General features: G+C 40.7%; 1 non-coding gene across 1 annotated transcript; it reads right to left on the minus strand.

Moving 5' to 3' along the window:
* Positions 1–3,679: 3,679 nt before the first annotated feature.
* On the minus strand, positions 3,680–3,786 carry LOC116644165. Its single transcript, XR_004301712.1, has one exon. It is a non-coding gene; the product is annotated as a U6 spliceosomal RNA (small nuclear RNA).
* Between the last annotated feature and the right edge of the window lie 2,458 nt (positions 3,787–6,244).

A 6,244-nucleotide genomic window follows, 5' to 3' on the forward strand; every position in this document is an offset into this window, starting at 1 on the left:
GCTTACATGCATCCTCTATCACTGTTTTTTCAGGACTTCAGATATCCCAAATTATAAGGGGACTCCAAGTATCCCCTAACATTTGTATTTAGGATTGTATATTTTAGTCCCATGAAAAAGCAATTGAATTCAAGTTTTGTTTCTGAGGGAAGAAAGTGTTATAGCTTGCTTTCCAAAGAAAGAAATAGAAGAGACATCCTGGACAGTATAAAAGCAATAAAGAGATTCTGCATCCACAGGAAGGAAGAATATCAAGACAAAACATGTTAAGAGCATACATACAGCCCAGGTATGTAGGTCAAGGGACTAGATCAGAGTCTAACAGGCTGTAGTCTGAAGACATTGGCTAAGGGATTAGGGTACCTGTGTGACTCAAAGCTCAGGGTCATGGGGATTAATTTTAAGGAGGAGGGTATATAATCTTCTATTTCTGAATCTTGGACTATCTGGCTCTCTTACTAATTATGGGGTCAATGTGGAAAATGCATCATTAATTTAACTGATACCAACAGTTATGGTTCTTGTCTCATCGAGCCTCTTGTTGAGTTGGGGTGGTTCTCTTAATGAAGGGTTTTTGTAAGAGGAACGCATGATAACCCCTCCTCCACATTCCTCAAATAATACCTTTTGTACCTCTCTCTGTGTGTTGGTGGCTTTCTACTACACTTTGTAATTTGACAAGCATTATAGCCTCTTACAAGAGAGTAGAGGCTTACATGTCCTACTTATGTTTGTATCCAACAAAACATCTAGTACACTGTTTTGCACATAGTAGGGACTCAGGTTGTATCTGTAAAATTGAAAAGGAAAAGGAGAACAAGGATGAGAAATAAAACCATGCTTCCAAAAAGACTATACAATGAATGCATCTCTTTCTAAATTACTTGAGTAGTGCAGATAAATGCAACAGTAAAGCTCTGTTTAGGAACACCTGCTTTCTATTTGTCCTTTAACCCTTAGCTCAGAAAGCTCTCTTTACTTTGTATCCCATTTCTATTTCTATTTAGGATAGTCTGATAATCAAGCTATGATTATATATGCCTAACATCAGTTCCTCTATGACAGATATGTGAGTCATTCCAATCATCTTAACTCTGTACGCAGATGTTCCTATACTATTCCATTTTCTTAATTACATAGTCTCCAAGGGCTACACCTGTGAGGGGATGCAATCCACAAATCTGCAGAGTTTAAAGAGAACTACCTTTCCCTGAGGTCTTCTCCCCAAATGTTAGGAAATGTAAGTGATTATTTTAACAAGCAGAATTTCATCCCCCTCAAGTCACGACCTGGTTAGATCAGATAAATTCAAAGCTTCTGGGCAAGCACCTTAAGGCCATATCTTTTTTCTCTCACAAGTTTTTGGCTGCTTGCCTTCAAACTGCAAGCTGGCAGACTTCATCCTTTAAAAGCTTAATTACCTGAAAACCCACTGGGCTCCTAGAATACCTGTAGTTCTCAGCCCTAGAGCTTGAGGATGGATGGAATAGAAATCTAATGCACTTGACCTTCTCACCTCCTGCTCATAGTCCATGCCCCTATTACACCTACTCAAATCTTCACTGAAGCCAGAAGTGCCAAGGACTTTTGCTGACAGATGTTTCTAGAAAAGCTCCTATTCATCTGAAAAACAATTGGGCCCCCTAGACCAGAGGTCCTCAAAAATGTTGTCCCCATACCCTACACTAGCAACCTCAATAGCACCTGGGAATTTGTTAGAAATGAAATTCTTGGGTCCCGGTCTAGACCTCTTTAATCAGAAACTCTGGGGGTGGAATCTAGCACCTTGTTTTTACAAGCCCTTCAGGTGATTCTGATACTTGCTACAGTTTGGGAACCACTGTACTGGGTAATTGAACCAATGGCATTTGGCTGTAAGCCGTGGAGTTACTATATATAACACCATGCAGCACTCACTAACCTCAGTCTCAGGAGTTGCAGGAGTTGGTGAACTCATTTCAAAGCAAGGGCTCTCAACTTTGAAGGTGCTTGGATAGCTGGTTGGGTGCATTTGGAAATACAGCATGTTCTCCCATGTGGCGCAAGGAACTGAAGAAATTCAGAGGATTCAAAACGTGAATTGGTAAAACTTGGGGCTGGCAAAGGAGGGACAGAGCATCACTGAGTTACCCTATCCTTTTAGATTTGACCATCTGCACTGTTATTTTCTTCCTTTCATTATATCCCATAGATTTTGCTTTTTAGTGTTCCTCTTATCAAGGATGATTCAAAACAAGGATTTATCAAGTGCTACTATGTGTAAGGTGCACATCAAAAGTACATATCTTGGGGCGCCTGGGTGCCTTAGTTGGTTAAGCATCTGGCTTTTGATTTCGGCTCAGGTTATGAGGTCAGGGTCCTGCGATGGAGCTCTGAGTCAGGCTCCCTGATCAGTGGGGAGGCTGTTTCTCCCTCTGCTCCACCCGACTTGGCTTGTATTCTCTCTCTCTCAAATAAATCTTTAAATCTTAAAAAAAAAAAAAAAAAGGGAGAACACTAGCATAATTATAAGATACTCAAAAATTTACCTAATGTATGCTAACATATTTCAGGGAAAGTTTCTTTGGAATTTAACTTCCTAAACAAGAGTAAAGGATACTTACTTATCCTCACTCGGCACACTTTCTCCACTGCAAACACAGAACACAGCACTGGCGTAGTTCTCCTATAATGCACAATTTCCTTCTTTTTTGTGGCAGAATAATATTCCATCATATATGTGTGTGCATGTGCATGTATGTGTGTGAGTGTGCGTGCATGTATGTAAACATTCTTTATCCATCAATGGACACTGAGGTTGTTTCCATAACTTGGCTATTGTAATAATGCTGCAGTGAACATGGGTGTACATATCTTTTTCAATTAGTGTTTTTTTTTAGATAAATATCCAGAAAATGGAATTGCTAGATCATAGGATAGTTTTAGTTCTAGTTTTTTGAGGAACCTCCACAGTGTTTTCCATAATGGCTGCACCAGTGTACATTTCCATAACAATGTGCTAAATTTCTCTTTTCTCCACATCCTCACCAACACTTAGTTCTTGTCTCCTTGTTGACAGCCTCTTTAACAAATGTGAGGTGGTATCTAGTGGTTTTGATTTGCATTTCATTGATAATTAGTGACTTCTAACACCTTTGCATGTGTCTGTTGTCTGTATGTCGTCTTTAGAGAAATGTCTATTCAGATCCTCTGCCCATTTTTTAACCAGCCTGTTTTTATGACTATTGAGCTGCATGAGTTCTTTTCTTTTTTTTTAAAGATTTTATTTATTTATTTGAGAGAGAGAAAGAGAGAGCATGAGAGGGGGGAGGCTCAAAGGGAGAAGCAGACTCCCTGCTGAGCAGGGAGCCCAATGCAGGACTCTATCCTGGGACTCCAGGATCATGAACTGAGCTGAAGGCAGTCGCCTAACCAACTGAGCCACCCAGGTGCCCCTGCATGAATTCTTGATAAGTCTTGAATACTAGCCCCTTATCAGATACAACCATTTGCTAGGTTGTCTTTTCATTGTCTTGGTTTCCTTTGCTATGCAGAAGCTTTTCAGTTTGACTTGGTCCCACATGTTTCATCTCGCTTTTGTTGGTTTTGCTTGTGGTGAGAAATCCAAAAAAAATCGTCGCTAAGGTCAACGTCAAGGAGTTTACTGCCTATGTTTTCTGAGAGTTGCATAGTTTCAGGGCTTATGCCTGATGGCTTCATGAATTGACATGTCATCCTTGTGCAGGGGCCATGCTAATCTTCTCTGTATCATTCCAATTTTAGTACACATGCTGCCCGAGGGAGCACCGCGAAATTTCTCTTAACATCTCCATGTATGTATATACTTGTTGATCTCTGTGTATTGAAGAGATACACAGATATCTCTGAGATAAAAACTAATGCGCTGAATATGCTGCTAAACAAGAAATATTCTACCCTGTTGGAGTAAACCACTATCAACCAGTAAAATCACCTAATCCTGGAAGTGCTGAGTTAGGGTCACAGCATAAGTGATGCACTTCTTGCACTTTCTCCAAATGTACACTTGCCCCCAAGGAGAGCTTTAGATTGACCTCTTCCTCTGCTAGTCAAACTTAAAGAACATTAAACTGTGATCTTAGCTCCCTCTTGCTAACCTCAAGGCTGGAGTGGAGAATTATTTTCCTAAAGACAATGCTTCCCCCAAGCCCATTCTGTAGGCTTCTCTACAGAAGAACATGTGGTATATCCTTCCTGAGAACATTGGGGGATAAGCTGAACGTCCCAGCATTGTCTGTGGGGTTGACCTCTGTACCTGGCATTTCAAGGGGTCAAGCCCCCCACTTTGGGGCCAAGCCAAGAGAAGAAGCCACCTCATAAATCCATCGTGGAGACCACAGTGACCATGATGAACTGACTCTGTCCTCCCAGAAGGTTACTCCAGCAGTTGTCCATAACAATCTGGTTCTGAGCAGACCAAGGGAAACATAGGATGAGGCTGTGCTCAGGCTCAATTATATATTCAAATTGCCTGTATTTAAAAAACCCTAAAAACTGTAATGGCTTAATTAAGCTGGTAACTTATGGCCTGCTTCTCCTCACAGCCTAAGGCTTTCTCTTTAAGTGAGAAGTCAGGGACCGTTTTCCTTGCTGGGATGGCTGGCTGTGGCGAGGCACAGGGTCTCCAGGATGGGAAAATGAAGAGCATGGACTTTGGTGGGAGCTATATTCCCCATGTGGTAGATGGCCTACAAATCTCCAGTCCTTTGTAGTACATGAAACAGGGCTCAGAGGAGCGAGTAGACATCAGTTTAGAAGCTAGAAAGAGAAGGGTGAGTTTTCACGTGGTGAAGCTTTGCCTTGAATCCACCCACTAAAACAATATCTCAAAGAAAAGAAAATGTAGGTTATGACTTGCATGTTAAGTGAAAGGAAAAGCAGCCCCTCCTGTAAGAAAGCAGTGTAACCCCACCCCGATATAGCCCTGCCATTTATCTCTAAGTGGCATCATTCCTACTTTCCATGACTTATAACCTTGGAGGAGCATTTTAATGTCCTTGAATAAACTTTCAAACTTCATCTTCAGGTGGTTTGACCTCTGCTGAGCAAGGCTGTTCTTCGGAGTCCCCACCATCTGCTGACAGAAAGGGCTTGTTAGAGCTGCAAAGGTTTCAATATCTATATATGGGTCTTGATACTGTTTGAGAAATCCTTTATTTAGGCAAATATTGAAGCATTTGTCCAATGGAAAAATTCCCTTTAGAAAATTAATTGCTGATCACCTTTATTTTTTAAAGTGCAGCTAAAGCTATAGGCTAAAGACTCAGACTACTTGTTTCTCTAATAGCACCTCTTTCACTAAAGTTAGCAACTTAACTTTCCTTATCTTTAAAATGGGCTAACATACTAGTTCTTGCCTTTCAAGTTTGGTAGGATTTGATGAACTCCTACATATAAGATGCTTGGCACCATGCCTGGTTCTTAATCACTCATTGTTACCTTTACCATATTTTGTTATTAGTTTCACCAATTTCATATTCTGTAGGATTTATACTTAAAACTATACCCAGCAATTATACATCTGATCAGGGTTCAGCTAAAGAGAGAAGGAGACCTATTTGCTACCCTGATTCCTCAGGGTTACGGAGAGGTGATCAGTGACCCAATTGTATGAAGTTTGGCTTATTTGGAATTCTGGTGTCTGCCTTTTTATTTCTCCTTTAACAGCTGCTTGCATTAGCCTTTTGGGAATTGAGCAAAAGAATTTTTCATTTTTAGGAAGCCACATGTTCTCGATCTTTAAATCAAAGGTGAAATGCAACGTGCTATGGCAGTAATCCAAAGTTTGGATACCACATGGACTTTCTGGTTTAAACTAATTTTCTATGAAGTCAAAATTCATCCTTAGCTTTTTGAAAGCACTGAAAGTGATGAGCTGAGACAGCAGTGAACAGACATGAGAAGAAGGCCCCTGGTGGCCAAAATGAGGCTTCTCCCTCTCAGTTTTTTAATGACATGCGAAAGGCATTAATCCATACTTTCATTTCCTATTAGCCAAATAGAAATGTCTTGAGATAATGTGAATACCTTATGGTATAAGTGACTTTCCGAAGTATCTTATTAGAACTACTTATCTGTGTAAATGAGGCAGCACTGGGGCTTGACAGCCAGGAATATACCTCCTAAAAACTGATGATTAGGAGCAGCTCACAAAGAAGTTAGCCCAGTACCACTGGGGAAACTTCCAGGGGACATGGCAGCTTTCGCCTTTTCCCCAATACAGTGA

The sequence above is a fragment of the Phoca vitulina genome, unplaced genomic scaffold, assembly GCF_004348235.1.
Source record: "Phoca vitulina isolate PV1807 unplaced genomic scaffold, GSC_HSeal_1.0 scaffold28, whole genome shotgun sequence".
Lineage (NCBI taxonomy): Eukaryota > Metazoa > Chordata > Mammalia > Carnivora > Phocidae > Phoca > Phoca vitulina.